A 6000-nucleotide genomic window follows, 5' to 3' on the forward strand; every position below is an offset into this window, starting at 1 on the left:
TGTGAGAAGGTACGATGCAGTACAACAATTGCTACAAGAAAAGAGAAGATAAATGCTACAGCTAGGATTAAAATCATGGGATGGAGCAAGGTAGCAAGGAACAGTAAGGGAGAATGAAGTGGAAGTGAGATAATAGAACAGAAAAGAGGGAGAGGAGAAAACAGGATGGGAGAAGAACAGGGTAGAAGGGGAAGCAAGCCAGAAGGAGAGAGATGAAGGAATGGGGAAGAGATAAGAAAAAGATCAAGCAGTTATACCTGTAGTTTATATTTTCAAATAAGGAGAAGGCTTGGAAGAGGAAGATAAAAGACAGAACAAATGAGAGGGAAACAAAATACTTACTAGAGTTAGGGAACAAAGAAAAAGGAGAGGGTGAGAGAGAGAGTGGGAACAGGAAAAGGGAGCTGGAACTAGATGAAATAAAGTCATGAATAAAGGGTAAAAAGAAAATTCCTTAAAACTCACCCATAGCTGACATGTTATTGTGCTTCCTGGCTGATGTTCTGTACCACAGCGCTGTACGTTTGGGGGAAAACCTGTGACATAAAATTACTGCTAAGAGAATTTGAGTCCGATCGCTTCGTATCGCTGCGGTTGGTTGGCCTTGTAATTAGCATAGTGGGGCATGTAGTTTTAAAAGGCAGAAGCCACAGTGACAAGTAAAAATTGTTCCTGATTTCCAATCTCTAATTTGAGACAGTTGGGGAGGTTTAAAATTAAATACGTAAACCAGGAAGGAGACTTAGGCCTTGATTCTGTGCCTGATGTGGGTTAAACCTCTGAGCAAAGCCGCTCACATGCTTCAAGTTAAGCATATGCTAAAGTATTTTTGCTGAATCAAGGCCTCGCAGCGGGACAGCCACAAAGAAGGAAGCACTACTAGCTTGGCTGGAGAAATCTTGAAGAGACTGGCTCTACCCGTCACCATAATTGCTATCAGCCTGCCAGCCAAGCTTTCAGACTCAAGACTGAAAAAGATAAGGGTGAAGGTTAATGCATTTGTTAGCATTATGCTTCTTTGGTATTGGCCAACCAGGGGAAACGATCCACACAATCCACTGCAGCTTCTCCCAGGGAGACAGATCCAAGACAGAAGTTGGTCCAAGATATTACCTCACTCACTTTGTCTCACAAAACAAATATTGAGAGAGAGGAAAACATCACCATCTATCTAGAGGAGAATGAAATCTGAGCAGCAAGCATGAAAGGGACTACGCAGAAAATATATTGAGTCAGGCAACCCTGATTGCTTTTTTAATAGAATTACAAATTTAGTGGATGGAGGGAATCCAGGAGCTGTCATGTATTTGGATGACAGTAAAGCATTTGATACAGCGCCTCATGAAATCTTTCTTGAGAAATTAATTCAAGTCAGTTCAGACAGGAGGACTAACACTGATGGGGGTGGGGAGGGGGGACTGACACTCAGGTAAGCCCCTTGTTGAAAGAACCAGCTTTTTGGGCATGGAAAGGAGACTCTCCGTTTTCATATAAAATAAATAAGTCTCTAGTGAAGAACTTTTCCCTTGCAAAGATACCCTGGAAAGTGTAACCTAATGTAATCCAATGCAAACCAATAGCAAAATTATACTTTACCTGGCCAGCCTCCTGGAAAAGGGTAACAATAATGGGCAATGGACTGAGTTGGGTGAGGTGGCTAGTAGAAAGTACCACAAAGATCTGTATTAGTTATGGTTTTAATTAAGATCTTCATTAATGATCTGAAATAGGGAGTAAACAGTACGTTAATGAAATTTGCAGATAATCCTAATACAGGATGCGATATAAACACCAGCAGGGAAAGGGAAATACTACAAAGGAATTTAGGTGCAGATTTACAAAGTTATTTAGGTGCCTCATGGGATTTCTAAAAGCATCTAAGTGAGGTGTGCATCTAGCCCCCATTCACTTTCAATGAGACTTAGGTTCCTAAGTGCTTAGGTCACTTTTGAATACAGCACTTAGACTCCTAAGTCATTTATATGTTTTTGAAAATTTTACCCTAAGAGTAGAAAAATAGGTTTAAAAATTAGATTCTGTTTGGAGTGTAAGCTAGTACCTCTGGGGGAAAAGAATCGGAAATTCATATTCTCGATGGAGCAGAGAAGCATGGGAAGCAGGAGGCTGACCCCTAGGCAGACACCCAAGGGTGACATCTGTGCCCCAGTAGGACAGAGAAGCTTGGTCTGGGCTTGCTTCTCAAAGAATACATTTCAAAGATTTACTGGGCTACAAAGACTGGGGTTTCTGTTGGAGTATGCCTTCTGACACGACAGATAGACATACAATTGGGGTATCCTATGTCTTCAGACATGACCAACGGACATACAGGAATACACGGAGACTGGAGTCTGGTTACGGTTGTGCGTTTATTGTAACAGAAGCTCAGCTACACCCTGTAGAAGCATAGCTGTACTGCCTGTTCACCTCCCCCACATCCCAAGAGTGAGCACCGAGATCCTTTTGCGTTTCCCCTTTATTGTAATCATCAGCCCTCTCCCTCCCCCAGGTGGGCAGTTCTGGTCTCGATCTCGGCCCAATAATTGCCCTCTAATTTCCCTGCTAAATCCTCCACCCCATTCATGTTTACCTCTGCGATAACCTTAGTTTTGAGCATTTGGGTGTCTTTAGTCAGTCAACACCTGCAAGCTTGTGCTTTTGGGGTTTTCCATGTGCAGCTCTGCTGGCTTTTTACCACGCAGACTCGATGAAGCCTAGTGATAACTCCCCACAGTTTGAACCTCAAATAATAAGCAACTGAATCAACTGATTTGATACACTTTTATAATACAGTAATAGTGTAAATAGTAAGGTCTCTTATGAGAGCCTGTGACACACTGGTTATTGATATAATTGTGAAATGTATGTGTTAACACTATCTGAGGAATTATAGATACTAACTGATATTATGCTTTAAAGTCTGTGACCAAACAAAGGCAGAAACAGATTTTCTCTCAGACAAGAGGGACGTACCTATCTACCTGGCTCCCATGTAAATGGATCAGTGTGGAATCAAAACAATGAAGCCCCGTTTATGTTCAAATCAGCAGGGGGATGGGAAGTCCACAGGGAGGAAGAACTGCAGGAAGTCTTCCTAAGTCTTCTTAGCTCTTGAAATAGAGACAATGAACCTTGAAGTGATGCGTTTGTGGGGGAAAGACATTTGAGTTATCCATTTATTGGCAGATATAAGAGGCCAGAGCTCTTGCATATCTGAGAAAAGTGGATCCTTCAACCAACAGACCTGGAGTCTTTGGGAACTGAGTTTAGGTGTGAAACTTGCTTAAGCAAAGATTGTAACTTGCTGAAAGTAAGTTTTGGTCATAGATAGGGCCCTAACAATTTCACGGCTGTGAAAAACATGTCACGGACCAGGAAATCAGCCCTTCCCTGTGAAATCTGATCTCCCCTCCTGCTGGGAGCCTGGAGCTCCTAGCTGCTAATCTGGACACGCTGAGGAGGGACAGAAGTTTTCCTTCCTGCTCTTGGTGGGGAGATCAGACCCACCTCCAGAGGGCTGGGACTTCTTCGGGGCTGGGGCACTCATTTTTCCAGGGTGGCGGGGGGGCCAAATTGGCTGGGGTCCTGCTTTAATCTGTCACTGGCCTGGACTAGCAGCTAGGAGCCCCCTACTGGGGCGTTCCCACCAGCATGGGGGAGATCCTACCCACCTCCACCTCTGGGAACTTCCTCAACTGCAGGGAGCTGGGCTCTGAAGGCAGCACAGAAGTGAGGGTGGCAATCTTGGAATCCTCCCGACAACAACTTTGCAAACTCCACCCCCCCCCCCACCACCCCCGAGTCCCATTTTGGGTCAGGACCCCCACGGTTACAACACCATGAAATTTCAGATGTAAAAAGCTGAAATCGTGAAATTGACCGATTAAAAAACCCTTTGGCTGTGAAATTCACCAGAATGAGCCGTGAATTTGGTAGGGCCCTGTAAAAGGGAAGTGATGGATTCTCCGTCTCTTGATGACTTCACATCAAAAAAATCTTTCCTGAAAGATGTGCTTTACTTATACACAAGTTATTGGGTTCAATACAGGGGTAACTGGGTGAAATGTAACAGCTTGTGATAGACAGGAGTGTCAAACCAGATGATTTAACTCAGTGGGTCTCAAATTTTTTACTGGCGACCCCTTTCACATAGCAAGCTTCTGAGTGTGACTCCCCCCCCAATAAATTAAACACACTTTTTAATATATTTAACACCATTATAAAAGCTGGAGGCAAGTGGGGATTGGGGTGGAGGTTGACAGCTTGCAACCCCCCATGTAATAATCTCGTGACCCCCTGAATGGTCCTGACCCCGAGTTTGATAACCCCTGATTTAACTGTCCCTTCTGGCCATAAGCACTATAAATAATACATCCGAATCTAAAACCAGAGAATGAATAGGAACTATCCTAACAAGGTCCATAAGAGGTAGATAAACACGGTCTCCATTTTACAGATAGGAATACTGACACTGGAGAAGTGGGAGACAGGCTGGTTTATTTGCTGCCATCCCATTGCACCCCTCAGCCTTGCACCTGCCCAAACTCCAGTTCAAAGTCTCTCAACTCCACAACCGTTTTTCCTCTTGGGAGTCTGCTGTATGACTGTGGGCTATAAAAGGGAGGAGCCGTTCATGGTGACAGGACCAGCAGCTTGGCCAGAGGAGAAAGTGGCATCTCAAGGCACTGATACTTTCCATGATTTGGAAGAGGACTGTGCTATGCTTGTGTAGTGTGAATGGGAGAATCCCTCCTTCGATGCAATGGGCTCAAATGTACTGGGTTTATCTGTACTGAATTTGGCTCCTTGCCTTGATAAGGGTGGCTTTAAATAAATGAAGGCATCATGATAGGGGAGAGTTCGGGAAACCCTCCCCAAAAGGGGGCGGGGAGATTGGTGTGACAACCCTATTTATAGTAACTGGCATAGGAATATATGTTCTACCATCACCTATACTGGAGATAGCCTTCCCAGAAGAAGGTTGCTCTCTGAAGTGTGGCTTCTGGTACTGTCCCCTTGTACTGAAAAGCTCTGCTATTGATGCTGGTGACTAAGCACTGATTTGATGATATACTGACTGCTAGTGAGGCTAGAGAAAACTAAAACAGAGACCAGGTGGAAAGTGGTGAACCTAAGAGAATTAGTTGTTAGAAATACGAGGATAACCAAATAACCATCATTATAAATGATGGCAAAAAAATAAGCCCTAAACCTCAGTCAGTCCCTGAAGGCTTGCAAGCTGATGAAGTTTACGCTACATCATTTTGCCACTAATGGCTTCTACTTTCTCAATCAGAAATGCAACCCAGGATCACTTGAAAGAAAAACTGCTTTAAGAACTATGTTCAGAGGGTAAATAATAATTGAAACAATATTGTATGGAGTTCTACCTCCAAAAGCTATACTCAGGGATTTTAAATTATGAGTAGTTAATTACTCCTGATGGTGAGGGGTGGAGCTGAACTAAGCAGAGAGACTCAGTATAAAAAAATCACTTGCTAGTTGAACTCAAGAGCAGCAAATAGAAGCAGATAACAGTAGAGTTGTGAAGGGAGTGGGAGTGTGAAAGGCTTATCTGCCAGGGTCAGCTCTTTGTGCAATTCAAGATGGTCAGCAATGGAGCAGTGGTGGTGACCTGCAAAGAATGTGCCATGAGGCCAGAGGCCAGAAGGGACTTCCTGTGCATGAAGTGCAAGTTGATGGCTTTGCTGTAGGAAAAGATTCTTGGATTGGAGGAGCAAGGAGAGATACTTCTGAGAAGCTGAGGAGTTCCTAGACAGCCAGGTTTGGGAAACGTCAGTACTTCTTGTTCCAGGAAGAAAGCAGCTGGCCACCAAGGAGTCTGAGAGAGGAGGTTTGGCAGTTCATAACCACCAGACACAAGTGGTCACTTTGGCATTCTTTACAGGAGGGTGGGGGAGATAGACAAGGATGGGCAGGCTGTGGCCACCAAGGAGAAGAGGACCAGGAGGAATTCCCACACTTAGAAGTTTCCAATTG

This window comes from Chrysemys picta, chromosome 4 (genome assembly GCF_011386835.1).
Source record: "Chrysemys picta bellii isolate R12L10 chromosome 4, ASM1138683v2, whole genome shotgun sequence".
Taxonomy (NCBI): Eukaryota; Metazoa; Chordata; order Testudines; family Emydidae; genus Chrysemys; species Chrysemys picta.